Source organism: Carlito syrichta, unplaced genomic scaffold (assembly GCF_000164805.1).
Source record: "Carlito syrichta isolate Samal-C Ts95f unplaced genomic scaffold, Tarsius_syrichta-2.0.1 Scaffold316060, whole genome shotgun sequence".
Taxonomy (NCBI): domain Eukaryota; kingdom Metazoa; phylum Chordata; class Mammalia; order Primates; family Tarsiidae; genus Carlito; species Carlito syrichta.
The window spans coordinates 708,196-722,971 of NW_007260156.1; the positions used below are offsets into that span (position 1 = coordinate 708,196).

A 14,776-nucleotide genomic window follows, 5' to 3' on the forward strand; every position below is an offset into this window, starting at 1 on the left:
GGGGTAGAGCAGAACTGCAGAGTGCAAGTCAGCAAATGGTATTTGTATTTTTGTGGAAACAACTATCAATCCTTGCCTGAGAAACCTGTAAAAAATAAGTTACTTCAGAGTAACTTCATCATAACTCCGTTAATCTCCACACAATGTCCTATATACATTACAGAACTTCAGAACCAACATATTTATTTGGAGACTTTAAAATGGAATATAATCTAGGTCTCTCCATCTCTGATCTAAGCATTACTACTTCTAGGAGTAGATGAACCCCCCCAACTTTCTACCTGAAAATATGATGAATTCAGTCCTTACCGATAATCCTTAGAAAATGAAGACAACCAACCATTCAATTTGCTAAAACTGGTTTCTATCTAGACAATAATTAGACATTCTGAAATGAAGACATCAAACTAAATTCAACTATATCAAATCACATCAAAATAACATTAGTCAAATCAAAACGAATCAAAATGACATGACAGCTCACTCTAGCAATTTCTGTGGGTAACACTTCAATCACTTCTAAGATGCCACACAATCTGATTCCAAATAAGTAGATTTATTCTTAAGAAAGTAACAAAGGAAAACCCAAAGTGAGAAAGTGTTCCTTAATGCACCTTCTGACACTTGGGCTCTATTACTTTTACCCCCCAATCAGTCCCCAGAAAAAAACTAGAAGAGTTGACAATCTCCCAATTCAGCCATTTCTACCTTTTTTTTTCTTCTATTAATCAGTATTTTTTATTATGGTTTTGTGGGGTACAGTTAAGGGTTAGGTGTACAATTATGTTTCATTCAGGCACCCTGTTGATAAGAGGTGTTTTCCCATCCCCAGACAGATGTTTGCTACTGTTAATCCCATCCCCCTCCCCCCCATAGTTTCCCAGTACCGTCAGTCATTTTCTTATAGTATTACATTGGATGTTCAAGGTCCATTATATGAGTGAGAACATGTGATATTCGGATCTTTGTTTCTGTGAGAGGTCACTCAGTATTATAGACTCTAGTTTCATCCAGGCTGCTGCGAAATTCATGATTTTGTTCTTTTTTATGGCTGTGTAGCATTCCATCGTGTATATGTACCACATTTTTTTAATCCAGTCCTCTTTTGATGGGCAGCATGGTTGTTTCCAGGTTCTTGCTATTGTGAACAACGCTGCGATAAACATACGTGAGCAGGTATCTTTTTTATAGAGTGATTTGTGTTCTTCAGGATATATTCCCAGTAGGGGGATTGCAGGGTCATATAGAAGGCCAATTTTTAGAGCTTTTAGGAATCGCCACACTGCTTTCCACAGAGGTTGCACTAGTTTACACTCCCACCAACAGTGTAGAAGTGTTCCCTTTTCACCACACCCTCTCCAGCAGCTGTTATTTTTTGAGTTGTTGATAATTGCCATTCTGACTGGAGTTAGGTGGTATCTCAGTGTGGTTTTGATTGCATCTCCCTGATGATTAGTGAGGTTGAGCATTTCTTCATGTGTTTGTTGGCTGCTCGAATGTCTTCTTTTGTGAAGTGTCTGTTCATGTCTTTTGCCCATTTTATAATGGGGTTGTTTGTTTTCTTCTTTTCAGTACGTTTCAGTTCCTTTCTACCTTTTGTTTTGAACATGCCAATCTTTTTGACCCTTGACTCTTTCCCAAAACCTTCTAAGCGTCTTTCTATGAAGAAATACAAATGGTTGATTTGTTTCATTCTTGCATAAGAATAGCCTAAATATTAAGGTGACAGTGTTCTTCTAAGTTTAGAATTTCTCTTTCTTATATCAAATAATTGATCAATAAATATAAGGCTTATGTGTCTTTTAAATACAGTTGTAAAAAAAAATATACAGAACCAAGAGGAGACAGCCATGACTAATGGATGGAAATGCAGGGACAGGGTGTGATATACTAATAAAAATGAATTTTCTTTAAAAAAATTATATATATATAGAGAGAGAGAGAGCGCGCGCGCAAGAGAGAATCAGTTACAGATACCATCTCAAGCAAAATCTGATATATTTGAAATTCTGTGAAACCACATATTCAAGTTTCATCAAGTGACTCTGCTTCCCTACAAAAAAATGAAAGAAAAGACTAATTAAATAAAATGGCAATTAATTAAGTGACTGAGCCATCAGCTAAAGAGTACTGCTACAGGACATGGCAAAGGGCTCAAAGAATGCTATAGGACCACAAGGATCTGGTGAGGTTTTAAACTCAGAGTTCTGTAGTTTTATTGTTAACATATTCAGACTAAGTAAAAAGTCGAGGCTGGCACTGACAAAGGCAAGAGTCATCTCTTAGCATCAATGATTCCTTTCTGCTGAACACAATGACTATACAAACACAGAAATGTGACAGGAATAATAAACTTTCAAAGCTTCTGCTTTAAGACCAAAGTAAGCAGAAAAAAGAAATTACACAAAGAAGATAAACTTCTTAATAGAGATATTATACAAATTGATCGAAATCTAAAGAACTATTTATCAACAAGAAAACATACCATAGTTGCAATACAGTGATGAAGGAGAAAAACATTTCTGTTAAGGTATGCCTGAGCTATCATTCCTATATATATTTTTACTCTTATTTCTAGTATATGCATGCCAAGTCAAGAATTTTAGAAAAGCGAGTTCTTTGATTCACAAATTAAAATGGTAGATGTGAGACAAAGTTTAGCAATAATTAAATAGTAGAAATTAAATAATTAAACAAAAGTAGAAACACTCTGAGTTTTATTTGACTTTGTTTTTTTCAGTTGAGGTCTCACTCTGTCGCCCAGGGTGGAATGCAGTGGCACTATCACAGCCCACTGCAGTCTTGACCTTCTGTGCTCTGGTGATTTTTTCACCTCAGATGCCCAAAGGGCTGGGATTACAAATGTGAGCCATCATATCCTGCCTTATTTGAGTTTCTAATAAATTAATCTATTGTTTCTATGCAATAAGATTTAAAAGAGTAATCAATAATTTAACTAATATAGATAGCTAAATGACCCTTTTCTTTTTTAATCTTGTATGTGAAGAATCTCCTAGTACCTGCTTTTCTGAATGGAACTAGTTAAATAAAATCCAATACATATTTGGATTCCATGTTCACAGCTTTTTAAAGTATGCTATTTTTTGCTGGGTGTGGTGCCTGACATCTGTAATCCCAGCACTTTGGGAGGCAGAGGTAAGGGGACTGCCTGAGCCCAGGGGTTCAAGACAGCCTGGGCAACTTGGCGAGACCTCTTCTCTACAATAAATCAAAAATTAGCCAGGCGTGGTGGTGCATGCCTGTGGTTCCAGCTACTTGGAAGGCTGAAGTAGAATGAGGCTGAGCCCAGCAGGTCAAGGTTGCGGTGGCTGTGAACATGCCACTACACTCCAGCCTGGGTGACAGTTGAGAGTCTGACTCAAAAACATTTAATAGGAAAAGTAACTAAGAGAAAATTATAAATTACTACATATATAGACAACTTCCTAAGAGGCTGGAAAGTTGGTGAAAAAATAAAAGGCAGAAACCAAATTTTCCAAGTGTCAGAAAATAAGACTCTTAGAGGAATAGGTAAAGTTCTTGGCCAAATCAAATATCTGTCATTACTCCCTTTTCTATGAAAAACATAGATATTAGTCTACCTGTGTAACACAGTAACCTGATATCTGAGATGGCTAGCACATAATGTTTACCTATGCCAAAAAGTCACCCAGAGGTCCAGCAGACATTGGTTTATTAAAACTTACAGGAGGCACAGATGGCAGCAGGTTGGTGAAGAATTCGCACCTCCAGACAGTACAGTAAGCAGTTTTATAATCAAAGCAAATAAGTCAACCATTAAAATTCCAGTGTTTACAATTACACTAAGAGTCATGACTGTATTATCTTTAGCTCTGCTCAGTAATCTACATACCATGAAGGTTCACCTGCATCCCAAGACTCATTACTGAGAATATGATGCATATACATCAGAGACAGCCTTGGCCAGAGACCACTCCCTGAGGGACCTAAGGGAAGGGGTAAGAAAAAGCCAGGTATAGGGGGAAACAGTCTATGTCCAGACAATGTCTCATAATCTGCTTATGCTCTACTACCACTCCTAGTTCTTTCTTACTAGTTGTTTTTTTACTTCTCTCTGGGGTCAATAAAAAAACTATCTCACAGCTTCTCTTCTACCCTTTCCCCTTCCTTCATCAGGTTAGCAGAGTCCTATAGGCTTCTCTAGGCTTCACTAACAAAAACTGGAAACAGATTTTTTTTTTAAAGGGGAGGATACATTTCTGTGCCCTAAATACCTCCCTGCCCATCCCTCAACCCAAACAAAGATTGGCCCATAAACAAAGATTATTAACACAGCAGAGTTTTAAGTACATACGGCATCACTCAAGGTTTGATAAGGCTCAAGCAAGGCCCGACTAGAGGTAAAAGGGGAGAATCAGGAGCAAAGCTGCTGACATGAAGACCAGTTCTTTCTCCTCCCACTTGCCACTCCTAGACTTACTACTAAAGACCATGCCATCCTGAACTAAGACTAGGGTAAAGAAGTAAGATTGGAAGAGGGAAAATATTTCAAGTAGTAGTGGAGAGTTTCGTGAGCTGAGAAAGAATGAAAGGAAGAAACAAAGAGATATAACACGAATACTGGGATATCCCTGCAGCAAAGGCAGCAAGAAAATCAAGTCAAAATGGTCATACTGCTTGGGCATCACAAATGAGAGTCTATTTCTGTAGAAAAGGGACATATATAAAGTTGGGAAGAAGGGCACAGGGAATTGCATACACATCTCTCTCTTTTTCTCCCCACATCTTCTTGCACATGCCTTCAGTGCACTGAAATCAAGTTTTTCATTCTAGCTAGTAAAACATACCCCCAAAATATCAAATCCCAGAACTGTCAAAAATAAGGAAAAGATAATACACTTAGCAAGATTGCCACCTGTTGCAGAGAAATTCAATAAATGATTTGATGAAATAAATCTGATTGGAGATAACTATATCAGATTACCAAAGCTATGAATGTGTCTATCTTTAACAGTTTATTTTCTTTTATTCATGGAGTTATGATATTCCTTTAAGACTCCAAGGTTGAAATCAATTATAAATTAATATACATCTAAAAATCCACCACTAACATTTTTAATGGTATTTTTTTTCACATTATAGTCATGAAATAAATCTACTTTTTTTCAGAAATTCACTGTGAAACAGGATCCATTAGAATATAATAAGTTCTTTGTTATTGTGCTACACATTAATTAACAAAAATAAAAGGAAAAATCTAGGGAAATATTAAAATTGTATGGGAATTTAAAAGCAGTTAAAGCATGATGCCTCATATGAAATATTTAGCATTTATTATAGAGGTTTTTTACTTTAAAAAATTGAGATTCTGCATGGTGAATTATCAAATAAAACAGTCTAAGGAAAAAAAACATGTATATAAGAAAGTAAGTCTAGTAAAAAGAACAGAAGGAATCACCTTTTCGGGTCTTTTAAAATTCAATCACAATTTTTGTTTGGCGTTGTTGAGAACAAAGATTTTATAAGTAGGAATGTCCCATTAAAGTCTTTAGTGCCAAAGTACAGTAGAAAAAAGGTAATATGTTCATTACATGACTAATCTCATCAAGAACATAACTAATTTTGAAAACAATTTTCAAAGAGATTTTGCTATATTATTGCTAATAGCTCTAATCTAAATCCAAATCTTAATCTTCATGCTAATATAAATGTCCTGTAAAAATACAACTAAACAGGAAAATTCAGTGATTTAATCAAAGAAGTAAGAGGATAGGGTCAAGAAAAATAGAAACTGCCTGATGACCAGAACTCTTGTCTATGCGAACTATCTAGTGAGCTGGTATCTTGACTACTTGTTCTACCTGAAGAGACACCCAGATCCTGACAAAAGCTCTTCAGTTCTCTCTAAATCTCCCCTAAACTAGTTGTCAAGTTTCTGGAAACAAGGAAGGGCCCTCCCACCTTACCTGAAGAGCAGGTAGAACATTTCTCCCCAGTCTAAATACCAAAACCCTGCACCTGAACACCAATGTCAATGTTTTCTTCCATAGAGGCACTAAAAACAAAGAAAAGGGAAGGGGAAGGGAGAAAGGGGGGACGGAGTGCAGGAGGAAGAGAAAAAGAAAAGAAAAGGAACAAAGGGAGGAAAAAAGAAAAAGAGAAAGCTTGATTCTTCTCTTCAACTCTGGATAAATCTCACCAACAAATTTCCCTTTTCAGTCTCTCAATGGTACAATCCCATTAGATTTACCTTGGAAACATTACCAAAATCTGACTATGATGAGCTATCTTTAACATAATCAAATAATCTGTGACCTGGGTTACTACAACAGCTTAAATGGCCTTCCTTTTTCTTGCTCCACCTACAGTCTGCATTCTCTACACAGGAACTAAAGCCGTTTTTTTGCTTTTGTTTTTTTGAGTTGGAGTCTCACTCTGTTGCCCAAACTGGAGTGCAGGGGCCGCTTCTGGCCACCGCAGCCTCGACCTGCTGGGCTCCCGCAATCCTTCCGCCCCAGCCTTCCAAGTAGCTGGAACTACAGGCGTGCGCTACCACATCCAGCTAATTTTTTGTAGAGATGAGGCCTCGTCAAGTTGCCCAGGCGGGTCTCAAACCCGCGGGCTCAAGCAACCCACTCACCTCAGCCTCCCAAAGCGCGGGATTACAGGCTGAGCCACAGAGCCCGGTTTAAAGCGGCTTTTTTAAAACAAATCAAATCATGCCAATTCTGTGATCAAAAATTTGTCAATGGCTTCTCATCTCAGAATTAAATTCAGTGGTCTACAATCTTTTGCAGGTTGTTTCCCACCTCTCAGATCTCTCCTACTATTCCTTCTCTTACTATAACTCCTGGAGGTGAGGAAAGAATCAATCAACCTACCTACCTACCCATCTAAAGGCTCTGGAGAATGAACAAAAACAGGCTGAATTTGTATGGAAATTAAAAGAAGAGACCAGAATAGATGAGTTTCTCCTATTTTTTTTTGAGTTGGAGTCTCACTCTGTCGCCCAGACTGTAGTGCAGTGGCCGCTCCCGGCCACCGCAGCCTCGACCTGCCGGGCTCCGGCGATCCTTCCGCCTCAGCCTTCCAAGTAGCCGGAACTACAGGGGCGCGCTACCACGCCCAGCTATTTATTTATTTATTGTAGAGATGAGGTCTCGCCAAGTTGCCCGGGTGGATCGCAAACCCGCGGGCTCAGGCAATCCACTCGCCTGGTCGTCCCAAAGTGCTGGGATTACAGCCATCAAGCCTGGTTGAGTTTCCCTTTTTAACAGCTTTTAGGGACCAGCACTTAGGGATCTTCCTAGGGACCTTTCCCATTCTGGAAGCTTTGTCCTGCAGACATGCACATAACCAGCAGCAACTAAAATTTTGATAGAAAATCCACATCTTTCTGACCTGAAGGAAAAGAAGACAGAGCCAGGACAATCATAGTCACCAGAAAGTAAGAAGAGAATCACAAAAGGGAGAGAGTCAGAAAAGAGAAGTCCCAAAGCTTAGCCCTGAAGCACACATTCACAGAGCAGACCCAAGGCAATCTGCAGGTAAGACTAAAGAATCAAACTGAGATTTGAGCAGCTACCATGCTCAACAAGACAGAATTTTCACTATGAGTTTAACAAAAAGTAATGGCTCATTAAAACAAAGAAAAACTCTTTGGAAGAACATGAAAGAAACCAAAATTTCCACAAATAATATTCATAATATCCAAAATTCCTTGACAGTAATATGTAACCCCATCTCAAAGTCTCAATCAATAGAGGCCAATGTCAAGAGGATCCAAATATAAGAATTTTCAGCTCCTATGTTCAGTGAAGTAAATGATGAAGAGAACCACTGTTACCAATCCATTACTGTTAAAATGTTTGGTTGCTTATAGTTAATAACCTGCAAGCACCCACATTCCTTAGGTAATATGAATAAGAATTTTACCTTCGTAACTTTCTTCTTGCAATTTTAAGTTTGTGCTGACCCTCTCTGGAACAGATGAGTCACTGACCCTATAGCTACATTCACATAGTTAGTAAAATTGATTGTTATTCATTCTTTACTGTGATCCATAGCTAAGGTTAGAAATACAATTATATTAATCTTGTAACTGTAACCAGCATACTTTTGTTTTATGAATAATATTTTGTTTTGTAGTAAGTTCTGTTAACTCTTTTGCTCACTGTTTCTGATAAATGAAAATTATAGTTTCCCAGTAATAAGCACAAGGAATGAATGTATAGAACATAAATGTCATGACTGACAAAATACAGCTTTAACTAGAGTCTTACGGAATGCTTTGTATATCACATAGTTTGATGTTAATCTATAACAAACCTGAATGCTTATGCTTATAAATATGGGTCACAGAATCCAAGAGAACAGAGCAGACTTAGAGGAGCTAAGTTCTGACTCCTTGAATTCTGAACTCAGAAACAGACTTCTTTCTTGTCAGTCTCTGCCTCTTGGCAATTAATGGTGGTGAGAGAAAGCAGCTGTATGTTCCACAGTCACTTCATTAATGAATAAAAAGACTGAAAACCTCAGAGAAAAATAAAACATCTAAAAACTTAAAATTAAATATCTAAAATTTCAAAAAAATTCTCTAGATGCCCTTGGAACAATGAAGAAAACAGGAGAAAGAGTAAGTGAATTTGATGACCGATCAATATAAATTATCCCACTGATAAAAATTGAAAAAAGATTAAAAGAAAATGAACAAGGCCTCGAAGACCCAAGGGAAGATATTTAAAAGTTGAATACAGATATAATGGAAGAACAATTAGAAGAGGGCAGAAAAATGTATTTGAAAAAATAAGCCTGAATGAAACGTAATTGTACACCTAACCCTTAACTGTTCCCACAAAACCATTATAAAAAATATTGATTAAAAAAAAAAAAGAAAAAATAAGGGCCAAAAAATTCACAAATGTGGTGAGAGAGATGAATTTATCACTCAAAAACTACTCAGGGAACTCCACATAGGATAAATAAGAAAACCATACCTAGGCATATTATAGTCAAACTGCTGACAACCAAAAATAGAGAAAATAATGAAAATGACCAGAAAGAGACATATTGAGAGGATAATTCAAATAACTACCAACTTGTTTTCAGAAACTATGAATGCTGGCAGATGTGGGGAAATGTCTTTAAAGTACAAGGGAATAGGAAACAGGAGAACAATTATCAGTCAGAAGTCAATGCCCAGCAAAAATATCCTTCAAGAATGCAGGTGAAATAATGAGACGTTCAAATAAAAGAAAATTAAGAACTCATTGCCAGTATAATTTTGACACAAGAAATACTAAAAGAAGTTATTCAGGTTGAAAGGAAATGTTATTAGAAGAAAACCTCGATCCTGAGGAATAGCATCATATATAGCAAATAAGAACAATATTTTATTTCCTTTTAATGTCTTTAAAACACATAGCTGCTTAAAGAAAAAAAGTCTTCTCTCCATAGGGGTTACAATACATTTAGATGTAATTAATACAAATAACTAACTACAGCACAAAGGAAGGCAATAAACAGACCTATAAGGTAAATAGACCTATAAGGTCAAAAGAATTCTGCATTTTATGTGGATTGGCACAATATAAACTCTAAATAGCCTGTGAGAAGTTAATTATGTATGTTAACATCCCTATAGAAGCTTAGGGGCGGAGAAAAAGCAGAGGCATTGCTAAACAACCAGCTAATAAATTGAAATGAAGTCTTAAGTAATTCCAAATCCAAAAGAAAGAATGGAAATACAGTAGAAAAAAATACAGATGGAGTAAAAAAACAAATAAATTAGTAGACCTAAATACACCCATAGATTAAAGTACTATTTTTTTTTTTTTGTCTCAGAAGGAAAATAGAGAAGGCATCAGATACTCCTTTCAGTGAGAACACATATCACTGCTCTGTGAGCTCATAAAGTTCATGCTGCTGTTCTTGATTGAGACAATTATATTTGGGCTTTGTGGTTAGAAAAGGAAGGTGAAAACATTACAATTGTACTTACACATTAAGCAAAAAGCATACAATACTATACCAATGTGAAAACTGCATACAAAGGTTTTTTGTTTGTTTGTTTGTTTGTTTTTATAGTGCCCAATAGGATCATAAGTTAGTACCAACAAAGCAGTTTCTGCATAACTATCAAGTACATTTTAGTGGATTTTTGCTGATTACCTAACACAATTTGCTATTTAAAAACAGCTGTGTGAGCAATTACTATTCTTAACTTAATTCCACAAACAATTCTATTCATTTCCTGTAATGAGGACCATGTACTCCCTGTGTTCATGTCTTAGATCATTAATTCCTATAATGGCAACACACTGCCTCTCTCAGAGGAATTCTGTAAAAATTTCCCTTTCATATTTTCCCTATATTAAAAAATTTCTTGCTCATATAACCATCAAGCTACCACTCATTTCTTTCAATACTCACAAATGAAAAATTTCTATTCACCAACTTCACTCCTTATCATTTACTTATTCATTAATTAATCTCATTATGTAGCCTCTTCCTGGAACACACCTGCAAAACCAAATGCCAGGCACACAGCAGGCTCTCAGCAAACATTTGTTTGCAGGATAAAACTGAACTCTTTCAGGTCATCAAAGGCATCCTAATAAAATACAATGGCTGCTCTCTTGGTCTTCATTTCTTAGATCTCTATAGCAGAGGTCAGCTAATTTTTCCTATAAAGGGCCAGATGGTGACTATGGGCCAATAACTCTCCATACAAACTACTACAGCACAAAAGCAACAACAGGTGTCATGTAAACAAAAGAGAGTAACTGTGTCCAAGTAAACTTTATTTACAAAAGCAGGCAATGGACCGTGGGTTATCCCAGATCTACATCTGATCTTGTTAACCACCTCACCACCTTTCTGAGATTTACTGATATTAACCTTTGGCCTCTCTTTCTATATCCTAACACTTCCCATTCTGTTTGGAAAAAAACTGAAAGTATCTGCCCTTTGCATGTCCTCATTTTAAGTTCTTCACCTTGGACTGCTCATTTAGTTTTATGAATTTGTACCCTTTGAATTATTAGTTTTCAAATGTACATTCCTAGCCTTAAAGTTAGTTCTGTACTTTGCGTCCTGAATCTCTAAATTTCTGCTGAAAGCTTTCATTTGGCTCTCTTGTCAAATGAAATTCATATCTAAAGTCAAACTCTTCATATACCCTTCATCTCTTCCTCCTATACCTCTGGAACAGATCCCACTCTAATTCTTAAAATCTCTAATACTGCACATAATACTATAATAGCCTAGGCTGACTAGATTATAAAGTAACACCATTTTTGACCCTCCCTTCCCATCTCTCTCCATCATTTCTACAATGAGTTTTTCTTGTGAATATCTCCCGAGTTACCCTTTTATTCTGTGCTTTAATGATATACCTACCTAGACTCTTGTGCTAGAGCCTATCTTAATCTTCCTAAAACACTATTTCACAATACTTCACTTGATTGTACTGTCTCTCCTAAAATGCTCTTTCAAAAAACACATTTTACACAGATTTAAAAGTAAGCATTTCCAGTGCCCCACTGTCAACAGAATAAATCCCAAATTCTTCAACTTAAAATGAAACATTTATTCATTTGTTCCACAAATGTTTACTCTCAACTGTGCTACATTTTATCCTTCCTAAGTTTAAAAACCTTTAAAAACCCAGTTACAACTGCTTCTCCTCTTTTAACCTTAATAGTCAAAAAATACTAAATTCTTACAATAGCATATACTAGGCACTGGGGACAGAGGTGCACAAGGAGCTGACATTCTAGTGTCTTACTATGCAGACCCTCAACTGTAACCATGAGGCATATTCATTTTATATGGTATCAGTCATGAACATATCACTGCTCCTATTATTCCTCCTAGCACTTCTACCTCCCTCCATTTATTTAAATCTTACTGATTCAATGCTTACCCACTAAATTCCACCTCCTCTGTACAACTTACGAAGCTTCCCTAACTCTTACTAAATTCTCCATAATACTGTATCACACTTTAAAAACTGTGTCATGCAGCGCAGAAGTTATGTTGTTTAAGTGAGTGCCATCTAACATGTCTCAAATTAATTTAAGAGCAAAGACCACATTCAGCTCTTACTTTGTACCATCTTCAATGCTGAAACATAGAAGCTCAATAAAAAGGTTTTTAATCTAAAAATGAAACTACTACTTAATATATGAGTAAGTTTTCTAATAGCAAGTATAGTTTTTTTATTTACTCATTTACAATCACTCTCCCCAGTGCCCCTGGTAAACAGTATGACACTGCAAGGCAGCCCTCATGCAGGATACAACTGATGACCAAGGCATAGAACAAAGGTAACCTCACCAAGAAGGCACCCAGCTAAAATCCCTGACATCAACACAGTGCTCTAATGGTATGAACTAAAACATTCATGCATATTTATTATATGTATGAGCATGCTGCCATGTACAGATTTCTAAACTTTGAACTCTAATTAGTATCTAAACCTAAAACAAAAAATTAAGCTATTAAAAAAATCTACAGCTTATATAGATGAATAAAAGCTATCCCAGCATTCATCCTACTTTTTGAAGCTGATAAAACTAGTTGAAAAAGCTGGCCATTGCCTATGTAAATAAAGCATGTCACTCTTGACATCTTCGATTCAGATAATTTTTAGTTCAAAAACAGTGACTCCAGCCTGGGCGACAAGAGTGAGACTGCAATTCAAAAAAAAGGGACTGTTTATCAAAATTATTTACTAGGAATTAAAGGTGTATATTAAAATTACCTACATTATGTAACAAAATACAATCTTGACATAAAAGATCTGCAACTGAAATCTTATATAATGCTATGGGAGTGTAAATGGATACACTTTGGGAAACCAGTAGTTCTTAAAAGATAAAAATACATATACCCTATGACACAACAATTACATCTCCAGGTATTTACCCAAGATAAAAGGAGAAAAAAACAGATCCACAAAGAGCCTTTTACATGAATGTTGAAGACAGCTTTTCTCATAATAGCTAAAATTGGCAACAATCCAGGTGACTATCAATAAGAAAGTAGATTAAAGAATTATAGTATACTAATTCAATGCAGCACTATACAACAATACAAAGAAACAGATCAGTGATACATGCAACAACAAGCATAAATCTCAAACATCATGCTGAGTGAAAGAAACTAAAAGAGTGACTTTATATATATATGCTGATCTAAAACAGGAAAAAACAAAATCATGATGATAAAAATCAAGTTTGTAGTTGCTTCTCAAGTAGAAGGTTGACTGGGAAGGGTAACAGGAATCTTCAAGAGGTGAGGAAAATGTTTTACAAAACAATGAAAAATTTAAACCGGGCTCGGTGGCTCAGCCTGTAATCCCGCGCCTTTGGGAGGCTTGAGGTGAGTGGATTGCCTGAGCCCGCGGGTTCGAGACCCGCCTGGGCAGCAAGACCTCATCTCTACAATAAATCAAAAAATTAGCTGGGCGTGGTAGCACGCGCCTGTAATTCCGGCTACTTGGAAGGCTGAGGCGGAAGGATCGCCAGAGCCCAGCAGGTCGAGGTCCAGTCTGGGCGACAGAGTGAAACTCCAACTCAAAAAAAAAAAAAAAAAAAACAATGAAAAATTTATCAATGAGTTCCGATGACCATTTTCCTGAAGTTTTTATAGTTATACACATTTTAGTTGTTTTACCATCCAAACCCCATAAGTAGCAAAATTACAAAATGAACAAAACTGTATCACTCTGAACAACACTATAGACCAAAAAGTCCTAACACACACATATAGAACATTCTACCCAAGAGAAGTAGAATATAAATTCTTCTCAAGCGCACATGAAACATTCTCTATCACATGTTAGGTCACAAAACAAGTTTTAACAAACTTAAGAAGACTGAAATCATACCAAGTATCTTTTCCAATCACAACAGAATGAAATTGACAATCAACAGCAGAAGGAAAACTGGAAAAATCACAACTACGTGGAAATTAGAAAATATCTTGAGACAAATGAAAATAAAAACCAACATACCAGTTGCAGCAGCTTATAGTACAAACTATATGATATAACAAAAGTAGTACTAAGAGAAAAGTTATAGCAATAAATGCCAACATTAAAAAAGATCACAAATAAACAACCTAATATTACACTTCAAGGAACTAGAAAAAGAACAAATTAAAGTCAGAGATAGCAGAATGAAAAAAATAATAAAGATTAGAGCAAAGACAAAATAGAGAATTTTTTTAAGATAGGGAAAAAAAAATCAACAAAACTAAATTGATTTTTGAAAAGATGACCAAAGTCAGCAAACCCCTAGGCTAGACTTAAAAGACAGTGAAGACTAAAGTAATAAAATCAGAAATGAAAAAGGACACAGTACAACTGATGCCACTGAAATAAAAAGGATAAGACACTAGTGAACAATTATATGCCAACTAATTGGATAACCTAAAAAAAAAAAAGATAAATTCTTGAAATATACATGCTACCAAGACTGAATTATGAAGAATCAGAAAGTCTGAACAGACCTGTAACTAGTGAGGAGATTAAATCAGTAGTTGAAAATCCCCAATAAAGAAAAGCCCAGGAACAACCAGATGGCCTTACTGGTAAATTCTACCAAGCATTTTAAGAATTAATGTCAACCTTTCTCAAAGTCTTTCAAAAAATGGAAGAAGAGGGAACATCTCCAAACTCACTGTATGAAGCTGGCATTTCCTTATATTAAAGCCAGACGAAGACATTACAAAAACAGAAAATTACAAGCTAATATCTCTGATGAATACAAATCCAAAAATTCTCAAC

General features: G+C 36.1%; 1 protein-coding gene across 4 annotated transcripts in view; it reads right to left on the minus strand.

The window, feature by feature from the left end:
* Nucleotides 1-14,776, minus strand: part of TCF12 (transcription factor 12) — a 402,148-nt gene that overhangs the window by 248,669 nt on the left and 138,703 nt on the right. The gene's annotated exons all lie outside the window — the stretch shown is intronic.